The following is an 11,151-nucleotide window of genomic DNA, read 5'->3' as shown; positions in this document are numbered from 1 at the left end:
AGAAATCTAGGTTCCCCAGAGTGGGGGAAAAAACAACAAATATTTACCGAGTTGTTCAACAAACAACAAATATTTATTGAGTGCCTACTATGTGCCAGGCACTGTTCTAGAACCGCCCCCCCCCCCAAAAAAAGTAAAAACAAGATAGAGGCAGAAAATGCAAATTCAGAGGGAGAGGAAAGGGGCGGTTAAGGAAGAAAGCTGAGGAGACTGAGAAGCCTGGGGTGATGGTGATGGGGAGTCGGCCTTAGGCCTCCTCACCCAAACCCTCCTCCTCTTCTGCAGTGGCATCCTGGTACTGCTGGTACTCGGAGACGAGGTCGTTCATGTTGCTCTCAGCCTCGGTGAACTCCATCTCATCCATGCCCTCAGCTGCGTACCAGTGGAGGAAGGCTTTCCGGTGGAACATGGCCGTGAACTTCTCTGCGATGTGCTTGAACAGCTCCCAGATGGCCATGCTGTTGCCAGTGAAGGTGACCACCATCCTGAGGCCATGGGGTGGGACATCACAGAGAGCTGTCTGGATGTTGTCGAGGATCCAGTCCACGAAGTAGCTGCTGTTCTTGTTCTGCACGTTGAGCCTCTGCTCATCCACCTCCTTCATGAACATCTGCCCACGGAAGACAGCAGCCACGGTGAGGTCCCCGTCATGGCAGGGATGACAGGCAGCCATCATGTTCTTGGCATCGAAGACCCTCCAGGTGAGCTCGGGCACAGTGAGGGCCAGACACTGCTGGCTTCCACGGCTGGTGAGAGGGGCAAAGCCAGGCATGAAGAAGCGGAGACGTGGGAAGGGCATCATGTCACCTGCCAGCTTGCAGAGGTCAGCACTGAGCTGGCCAGGGAAGCGGAGGCAGGTGGTGACACCACTCATGGTGCCTGTAAGTCCCCGTAAGTTGGCGTGGTCAGCTTGAGGGTGCAGAAGCAGACATTGTAGGGCCTCATTGTCAGTGCAGTAGGTCTCATCAGTGTGCCTCACCAACTGATGGACGGAGAGGGTGGCATTGTAGGGCTCAACCACAGTGTCGGACACTTTGGGTGAGGGCACCACACTGAAGGTGTTCATGATGCGGTCGGGATACTCTTCACAGATCTTGCTGATAAGCAAGGTACCCATTCCAGAGCCCGTGCCCCCACCCAGCGGGTGGGTCAGCTGGAAGCCCTGCCGGCAGTCACAGCTCTCGGCCTCCTTCCAAACCACGTCCAGGACTGAGTCAACCAGCTTGGCCCCCTCGTATACTGGCCCCTGGCTCAGTTGTTGCCTGTCTCAGACTGACCAAGAACAAAGTTGTCTGGTCTGAAGATCTGACCAAAAGGACCTGAGCAGGCAGAGTCCATGGTCCTGGGTTCCAGATCACCAAGATAGCACGAGGAACATATATTCTACCTGTGGCTTCATTGTAGTACACTGAGATGCTGTCCAGCTGCAGGTCGCTAGCCCCATGATAGGTGCTGGTGGAGTCGATGCCATGTTCATCACTGATCACCTCCCAGAACTTGGCACTGATCTGATTGCCTCACTGACTGGCCTGGTTGTGCACGATTGCCTTCATTGTTAAAATTTATTCTAATCTTAATTTAAGATTAATTTATTCTAATTTATTCTAATCTTTTTGCTCACCTTAAAGTGTGTATGGGGCAAGAAAATGATATGTAACTAGTTTTTCTCTGCTGCTGGTCACAGGCTGCAAGGATGGGACGGGCTCCAGAGGCTAGAGCAGCGAGTTCCGAACGTGGCAGCAGAAAGGTTCTGAGAGTTGGACTTTCTTTTATGTGAACTAATATTTGTCCTTATTATTCAAGCCAGTTGGAATTGAGTTTTCTGTTCCTTGCAGCCAACAGCATCCTAACTGATACAGAGACCTATTCCTTCTCCAGTCTGTCTTCCTTTTACTGATGAAGAAACATGGCCCAGAGAGAATGTCCCAAGGTTACACAACCAGGATTTATAAACCTGAGATTAGTTGTAAAGGAAATTGCACAAATGGCTTTCAACATGGGTTAAATAGCTGATTTATAACATAGTCTGGCTGACACTTAGAACAATAGAAAGCTTTAAACTAGAGTTTACTCAGTAAACTCCAGGGGAACCTAGGGAACCTCAGATAACATCGAGGGGCCCACTGGTATCCTGGAGTTTCAATCCAGAAGTTCCTTATCCTCCTGCATTGTGTCTGAAGCTCAAGTACCTGGGATGACCCAGGCAACAAAAAGATCCATTTAATTACCTTTCACATAAGCCAAGGGCCAGGCTTAAGGAGCCAGCTTCTTTCTCTCTCTCTCTCTCTCTCTCTCTTCAAGATTCTACCTTGTCTTCAAGAGTATCAGAATCAAGGTGTCCACAAAGCAGAAACCAGAAGCCCAAATTGGAGAGAGTTTGGATCCCAAAGACCCTCAAATTTCAGTGGGCTCAAAGATTTCCTCAGTGATATCTGTCTTCGGAATATGAAGTCCCAGAAACTAAAGATACATTGTAGATCCGAACCCACGCCCCACCTCCAGTGTTAGAATGGCTCAGAATCCTTTTGGCTTCTGCTTTCTTCTCTCTTTTTCCCACATCTCCCCCATCTCCAGCCTTATAATAGCTGCCACTACAGCTTGGGAAGGGGAAGGAGAAAGGATGAGGGATGCAGTGATGCGTCGCTCCCGCCCCAGGTCTCAGTCCCAGGGTGGGAAACTATTCCATCTCCAAGTTTTTACACGTCTGCTGTGGTTCCAGACTTTAAACTCTCCTCAGTAGTTCTTGATGGCACCAGGTAGTTCTCGGACACAGGGCTCTGTCTGAGAAAAATGGAAAAATGGGCCGGTAAGCCCTCAACCCTCACCCCAATCACCTCGTATCACAACGCAATTAATCTCAAGTCTCAGGGTCCATGTCACTGTCATGGGATGCCATTTAGCACTGCCTTTGGGAGTCAGGCCTTTTTCAGTATCTCTCTGATGCTCCTTATCATTTGAACCTTCTTTTTTATTTTTAGTGTTGATAAATGGACTCTTTTAATTAAAAATAACTTTCTGTATTATTTCACAACCTGTTTCCTTTTTCAGTTTGTGGCATTATGTTAAGAGAATGAAATGTGATAGGTGTGGAAAGGAGTATATTCCTTTTAAGGCAGTTAAAGGAACTCTTTGTTGTGCAGGCTGGCACCAAAGCAAGAAGTAGTGGTTATTTTTCATTGACTGTGCTCTGAGACTTTTCCCAGAAGGCTTAATAGGAGATGGTCCTCTTTGAGGGAGGTTGGCAGAAACAGAGGTATGTGTTGTGCTCAGGGCAGTACGTCGACAGCTCTTTTTTATCTGGCACACATAAAATGATGCTAATGCTACTTCTTGCTTCCCTGTGAGTACCTTTCCTGCCCTTAGGCCTTCAGAGTGAGAGTGATGGAGAACAAGAGAGAAGGAGGCGTGCCCTGACAACCATCGCCAGGAAACAGGTTCACTGAAGCTGTAAATTAGATAACCCACTTCCTGGAGGTGGGTTCATAGGCAATGTTGAAAAATCTGCCAGCGTGGGAAACATTGCTACCTTTAGTTTCAGTTTAAAAAAATATATCATTTATGTTTGCTAATTAAACAAAAGTATATAGAAGGAAAAAATGGCTCAATATTATATCATCATATGATCCCTGTTAACATTTTTTTCTCATATAAATGTTTTCTTATGTAAAAATGATAAGTATACATGGTAAAACAAAAATCAAACAGAAAAGTACAAAACAGCAAGTAAAAGTCTATTTATATGTTTCCAGAAACTTCCTTAGGTATGCCTGTCCGCTCTTTTATTTATTTACATAACATAGGTAATGCTGCTCACACTTTTTTCTTGCATCTGGATCTTTCACTTTTAGGAACTCTACTTTGATATTTTAATTTGACTCTGGCTGTATCATATTTTACTGAACCAATCTCCTTTGCAAATGTATCAGTGGACATTGTTTTTAATGAACGTTTAAGAGATTTTGACACTTTAGAATCAAAATAGGGAGGAGGAATCAAGATGGTGGAATAGAAGGAGGGATAAAAATAGGGATCAAAAATGATTACCTCAATTATCATTCATTAATTCATGCATTTATTCAACAAGCATTTATTGAGCATCTAGTATAGAAGTAGGCATTTTGTTAGGTGCCAGGAATACCAAAGTAGGGTAACTGTCCCTTTGTCAAGTGGGTCACAGCCCAAATGGAGGGAGATAGCTCAGTGTCAATAATTACTATCACTGCTGAGATGTAGATAAGCAAAGGATACTGCATCTGTAGAGATTAGATGCCCAAAGTAAACTTAAAATGAAGGGGTTAGGGGCTTCCCTGGTGGCGCAGTGCTTGAGAGTCCGTCTGCCAATGCAGGGGACACGGGTTCGTGCCCCGGTCCGGGAGGATCCCGCATGCCGTGGAGCGGCTGGGCCCGTGAGCCATGGCTGCTGAGCCTGCGCGTCCGGAGCCTGTGCTCCGCAACGGGAGAGGCCACAACAGTGAGAGGCCCGCGTACCGCCTCCCCCCACCAAAAAAAAAGAAGGGGTTAGGGAGGAGGAATTCTCAGAGGAAACCACAGGTAGAAAGGCCTGGAGACATGAACCAGCTCAGTGTATTCAAGTTGCTGCAGGATTTTGGAGCAGTCAGAGTACAAGTTTCATGAGGGAGCCCTGGAAGGACCTTAAGCTAGAGACAGAGGCTGGGGTAAAAGCTGTACCACAAAGACTCTGGAGTTTGAACTTTATTGTAAAAGTCATGGAGAACCAATTGAGGTTCTAAGTATTGAGGGGGGAAAGGAATTGCTGGGTGACATGATAAGTTTTAGATAATCTAAAAAACAGCAGAGGTAAAAAGTAAAAACAGAAAAAAAATCTGGCTACAAATTAGTTCTCAGCATAGAGAAAGGGAATAAGAGCTAGATAAGAACAAGAAACAGACTTCAAATAAAAAATGAGCATGGCAGGTTATTGAGAGTATGAGCAGGATGCCATACTTTCTTAACTTGCTAAGGGGAAGTTAAGAAAGGTAAGGGACATTTTTAATAGAGTATGGTAACTTAAATCACTTGGATAAATTTTAATTCTTAATAAATATAGTTTCAGGACCTGCACCAGGAAAGACTGACCTTAACAAAGGAAAACTAAAGTCCCTCTCAGTGGTGTGTTGGAGCCAGTGAAAAGTGGCCATGGTGGGAGTATTTACATCATGGAAATTAGCAAACACTACAAATCAGATTAAAAAAATTTTTTTTTTTCTCCTCAGAGTGCCTATTAGACATTCGTCAGCACATCTCTGATCCCTCTTCAGTGGAAGAGCTGGAATCATCAAAAACATCCACAACTTAGTTCCTATTCCCCCTTCCAACTCCCTCAAGTCCTAAGATCCATTTCATTATTAAGATTATCATCATTTGAAAAAATATACTCTAAAAGACATCATTAAATTTGTAAAGGGATAAAAACATTAAAAAGCATAAGCATAAGGACAGGTCCTGTGATTCTTGTGTCCAGCCCTGGGGAAGACCAAGAAGCCGGCAACTGGTGATGGTGGCAACTCTCCATTTTAAGAGCCTGTTTCCCACAGACAAGATGGACCTGGGCACCTGGGTGCCAGCCTATCAGAGGCCTGAGGTTATTCTGATGATTCACAGGAAAGCAGTCCAGCTTGTTTGGCCAGTTCTTGGATTGTTTTCCTGACAGCCATTAATAGCTTTGGAACTACTGAATTCTCCTCTGATCACCCAAAGTTTTATTTCTTCTATGAAACTCAAAGAGAAGTGTTTACTCTACTGCTACCATGTTGGTAACATTTTATGTCTTCTCTTTCCACAAGCTGCTGTACTAGAGCCAGAGTAATAGGACTGGACCTGTCCTTTTGGTTTTGTATTAAGTGTCCACGATCATGCTAGAGAGACACCCACAGTCTGTGAGCTCCTGAGCCAAAAGAAAACAACAGGCTTTTCATTAGGCAGTATCTACATCAATACAGGTCACCACAGCAGCAGCAGGAGTCAGGCCACACCATCTCTTTCCATGCTCCTGAGCTGGATGGGAGTGTAGGGGTCAGAATTGAGGAGTTGAGTTGAACAGCCAAAGGCGTGTTGGGAGCCTAAAGTTCAAGTTGAGGTAATTGCTTTATTGGCTCTGGTTAAAAAAAAAAAAAAAAAAGACCATCCTACATCATCTCAACAGGATGAAAAATTTCCCATGATTGCGAAAGTGCATGAAACACTAGTCAGCTCCCTGGATGTGAGTGGGAAGAGATAGGAGGGGGTGGGGTGAGCAGAGCTGCCTGGGAGTCAGTTCTGGCTCAGAGATTCCCACTCTCTCACCAAAATAGAACACCAGGACCTGCCTATGGGCACAAAAAAGTGAGTCAGGTCTGGTTTTAAGGATGGTATCCTGATTAATTTCAGTTTCCTTATTAATATATTACTAAGTATCAGTTACAATGATTTTTCTATCCCCTTCCCATCAGTGACCACCCAGCTTACCCTTTTCTCAGAAAACCTCTTTGCTTTCAGGTGAATAGAGCCCAGACTTATGGAAACACCTTGTTGGCATCTTTCCTGAGGAAGGGATGGTGAAAGGAGATGTTAGCACTGGCCAGCATCCTTCTTATCAAGTAACTTCATTACCGCTAGGGCAACAAGAAACCTGATTTGTTGGGGACTGAAGGATCTCCAGGCTGCAGGGCTTTCTCTTGTGAAAAATGGAGAAACTTCCTGGCAAACTGGGATAGTTGGTCACCCTAATCATAGCAGTATCTGATGAGGTGCCAAGTGAGTAAGAGAGACAATACAGGCTGTTGACGGTTGGGCTCCGTAACATCGCAGCAGCTTGGAGTTTTGTCGAGTGCTTTGTATCTTACAGAGAGCACTTTCCCACACCATCTCATTTTAATCTTATAAAAAATTAAGGAAAACAGAGGAGGTACTATTACTGCTTCATGTGGCTGAAAAATTGAGCCACCAAGATTCAATGACTTGCCCAATAACACTCCCAGCTGGTTGGTAACAAAAGACTCAGGTGTGGCCTCCAGCTCCCTGTGGAGTGCGACGGGGTAGGGCTAGTGACCAGTGTTCTGTCCACGGTACTGTGTTGCCTCTCTAGTCACAGGCAGAATGGGATGACTTTTTCTCTCGTTACTTAGCTTTTTTGCCATGATGCTTTGTTGTAGAGTGACAAGCTTGCAGAGAAGAAGAAAGAATTAAATAAGAATTCATGACCATTTTCTCCCAACGAGTACCCAACAGGAAACACAGACACCAGGATGAGAGCTATGACTTGCATTCAAAGGCAAGAAAAAGGCTGATGCCTGAGTACATTAAAATGACTTGTGATGGTTTCCTGGTGGAAGGAAGAGCTGAAGGCAGTGCCAGGCTAGCAGAGAATGCTGAGTGGAGAATCTCAGAAGAAGAATGACTGAGCCATGCATCATCTTAAGGCAAGGTAACATCACCACTAGTGAACAGTCCCATAGCCTAGAAATGTTGAGAAGTACCCAAGGTTCCAGGATGAGAAACATGACTCAGCATTTATATTTTCCCAAAAAACATAGCAGTGTGTTAAGGTTGCCTCTGAAACTTGACACTAAGACCAGTGACAATATCTAATTTATGGTCATGACATGTAAAACTTGACATCAGGTAGAAGGGAAACCCTTTGAATTAGGGAAAGTACAACCAGCCCCCAACTTATCAATTCTGTATATAATTTTCAATGACAGTCACAAAAGTCTAAGTATCATCTAGTGGGGAATCATGAATCTATGGTTTCTCTAGCCAGTTGTATGGACATTTTCAAAACTTCAAACAGCATTTGATTTATGAAAATGGCTTAGTCAAGTTTAAATTCAAGTTGGTACACTGTCTTGTAAAGCAGGAGAACCTGATGGATATATAAGAATGCTATAAGCACAATCTGCAATATAAATTTAGTGGCTTTATGCCAATAAAAAGTCTCTGAGATGTAGTAGAGCAATATGGTATGCTTGTACATATGGTAGAAAGAAAAGAGCTCGGGCTTCACAATCAGACAGATTCAAGTTCGAACTCCAGTTGTGCTGGGTATGTGAACCTGGGTGTCAATTTTTTTCATCTGTAATGCGACTAATAGTACACAGACCTCATAAATGTATTGTACTCTTTACATGGGATAACGTACACAAAGTGCCCAGCATAGAGCCTGGCGTGCAGCAGAAATTCATACAATGTCATTGCTTCTCTCCTTTCTCTCTTGCAGTAGCTGTTGCCCCATGAGCTACCCTTGGTGTTCTTCTTTCCCCAGGTCTGGATGTAGAAATATAGTCTCCTCAGCTCCCTCTCCCAAGCTGTCCCTGAGAAAATCACACAGAACATGGAAGGTAAGAAAGTTTCAAAGGATTTAAAGTCTTACAAAGTTTCTCCAAGTCCTGGTTCCATGACCAGAGACCTTGCCACATCTGGGGTGACCCATGGTAAGCTCCTTCCACTACTTAGGGCCACTTCTCCTACATTAGGATTAACCCATAATATTTGTTTAACAAATGATAACTTAAACGCTTTTAGAGCAAATGAAATGCTCCAGTAGAGAAAAATATCTCCAGCCCACCTGAGAAAAAGCTACATGGACCTTTGCTTCTTTTAATATAAAACTAATGACACACCTGGGCACACTAAAGGGTACATAACATAGGTTGGCAATTCAGATCTCCTGGCCCTTCACCCTGGGTAATACCTGTTTTAATGGCACAATTGAGACATTTCCTCACTTACAGAGAGGCTACAAGACTAAATGGCATAATGGCTTATAAAAGCTCCTAGAAGGGTACCTACCTCAAAAAAAAAAAATAGAAATCTTCTTCCTTCAAACTTTGTTTCTGGATTCTAAAGTTATTGAGATATTTGACATTTGGTATCATGCTAATTTTTCTTTCCAATGTATACACAAGAATGAATTCTGATAGCTGTATATGTTTTTAGAAAGGGAGCCAAGGGAAAAAATTTTTATTCTAAATGATCTAAAAGTTTCATTGCATAATGTGATACCATTATTATTTCAGTTGTTAAGAAACTACATAAATACAGATAAGATAAAAGTTGAATTATGTTGCTTCTAGTCATTTCCTATCAACTTTTGTATAGTAGTGATTTGATAGCAATATTAGTTTAATGTTAATATTTTCTGTTGTAATCAGTTATGAATCTTTTTTGTATTAGAAAGGGTCATGTTACTATCCCCGATAAAGTGTGTACAATAGAAATTACACGTAAATGAGGCTGTAGGTGCCTTTAGTCATGATGAAAGAAACCTCAGAATTCTTAGATATAAAAGTGTTCAGATGTATTTAGTTATAGAAATGGTTGAAAAGCTCAGAATTTAAAAATATTTTTCTGTGTATTCTACATCTAACCACAGATAAACAGTATATGTATGTATGCATATTTATATCTTTTTCCATGTTGGGATTTTTCTGATCTTTCTCTAAAAACCATGTACTACAACAAAAAGCAATAAATTGGAAAAAAAATGAAAGCTGAAGTTGACTTGGATAAAAATATACATTCTTTTCTATTTAAGTTTTCAAAATATTAATGATCTCATATAAAACAACTTTTGCTGTTGGTCACTATGTTGGTCATAGTTTCACTATGGTTGAAATGATGCATTGCAGGAATAAAATAAATCTTAAACAAGGGGCATCTTTTAAACGTTAGCCAAGAAAAAATTGACAGTAGGCTTATCTGCTGTTAAAGACTGAATGTTTATGTCGTACCCTAATTTTTATGTTGAAGCTCTAACTCCCATGTGATGGTATTTGGAGATGGGGCCTTTGGGAGGTAACTAGGGTTAGATGAGGCCATGAGGGTGGAGACTGGCCTGATGGGATTAATGCCCCTATAACAAGAGATACCTTTCTACCTCTTTCTGCCATGTGAGGACACAGCTGGAAGGTGGCCATCTATAACCAGGGAGGAGAGCTCTCACCAGAACCCAAACCATGCTGGCACCTTGATCTTGGACCTCCAGGCTCCAGACTGTGAGAAAATTAATTTCTGTCATTTAACACACCCAGTCTATGGTATTTTGCAGCCTCTGCAGACTAATACATCTAGCACAGGGATGGCAGACGTATACACTATTGCTAAGAAGGAATGATCATATATCATTGAACCTTAATGTAGTGGAATGTCCTCCTCATCCCCAAAATTTAACTTGTGCTTGTATTTTTTCTTTGTTGTTTTTGTTGTTGTTGTTTGCTCCTGGGTCACCCTTGAAAAAGTAAGTCACCAGCAGGAACATGGCTTCATCCCCCAAAAGAGGATGGAGAATGTGGACCCTCTGGGAGCAGTCGAGGCCCAATGTCAGGAAAAGGCAAGGAGACCTTTACTGCTAGGAGTGCCTGGGACCCTAAGCGGCAATAAATGGAATACAATGGAGCAGAACAGGGAAATTTTGAAAACATATGTAATGATTAAAAATAGAAAGGCCTGTAATAAACTAAAAAGTTAAAACACTTAAAAAAGAAAAAAGCCTATTGTGGATGAGGGTCTGAAAATGAGAAGCTTCCCAGGTTCACTCTTGATATTCAAATCCCTACGAAGATAAAAGGGATGCTATTTGGGCATCCTTAAATGGTGCGCTATTAGGCCTCTTCTGACACATAGCACTACTAGGGTAGCTGGTGCCTTGGAGGCTAGTTTAAAATTAAACTGTGAACCTGGGGAACTCAAGTGAGGAGACTCCTTGCCTAAGCTTGGCCTGAGGAGCAAACTTAGCCTCATTCAAAGATCCAACATGGTAGAACAAGTCTCCTCAAAGTCATGACTCCCCGTTCCCATCCACCCACAGGGACCTGGGCCAGAAATATTCCCCCTTGGCCTTTAGATTTTATGGAACAACTTTTCCTTCGTGACACCATGTGCTGGTGAGAATTACGGCAGTAAATGTCCGAGCTCTGCTTGGATATGGAAATCAGACTGAATCCCTCCCTTAGACTGTGTATGCCTTTGGGGTTCTTAGATGTTGAAAGGAAAGGGGTAGCCTCAAGAGTAAGAGAGTAAACTTCCTGCTTAACTGGCATAGAAATAAGCTCAAGCTTATTTTAAAATTTAATTTAGAACATAAAAAAAATGTGTGTATCCCTGCAGTGGACAAGTTTGATTGACAACCATGCATGCCTCTAGTAGTGGGTGCAT

General features: G+C 42.8%; 1 pseudogene; it reads right to left on the bottom strand.

Moving 5' to 3' along the window:
• Positions 1–247: 247 nt before the first annotated feature.
• LOC132498337 (tubulin beta chain-like) lies at positions 248–1,553 on the bottom strand (annotated as a pseudogene).
• Positions 1,554–11,151: the final 9,598 nt, after the last annotated feature.

Source organism: Mesoplodon densirostris, chromosome 11 (assembly GCF_025265405.1).
Source record: "Mesoplodon densirostris isolate mMesDen1 chromosome 11, mMesDen1 primary haplotype, whole genome shotgun sequence".
Classification (NCBI taxonomy): domain Eukaryota; kingdom Metazoa; phylum Chordata; class Mammalia; order Artiodactyla; family Ziphiidae; genus Mesoplodon; species Mesoplodon densirostris.
Note: the sequence above shows the minus strand (reverse complement) of the source record. Positions and strands in the feature narration are given on the sequence as shown.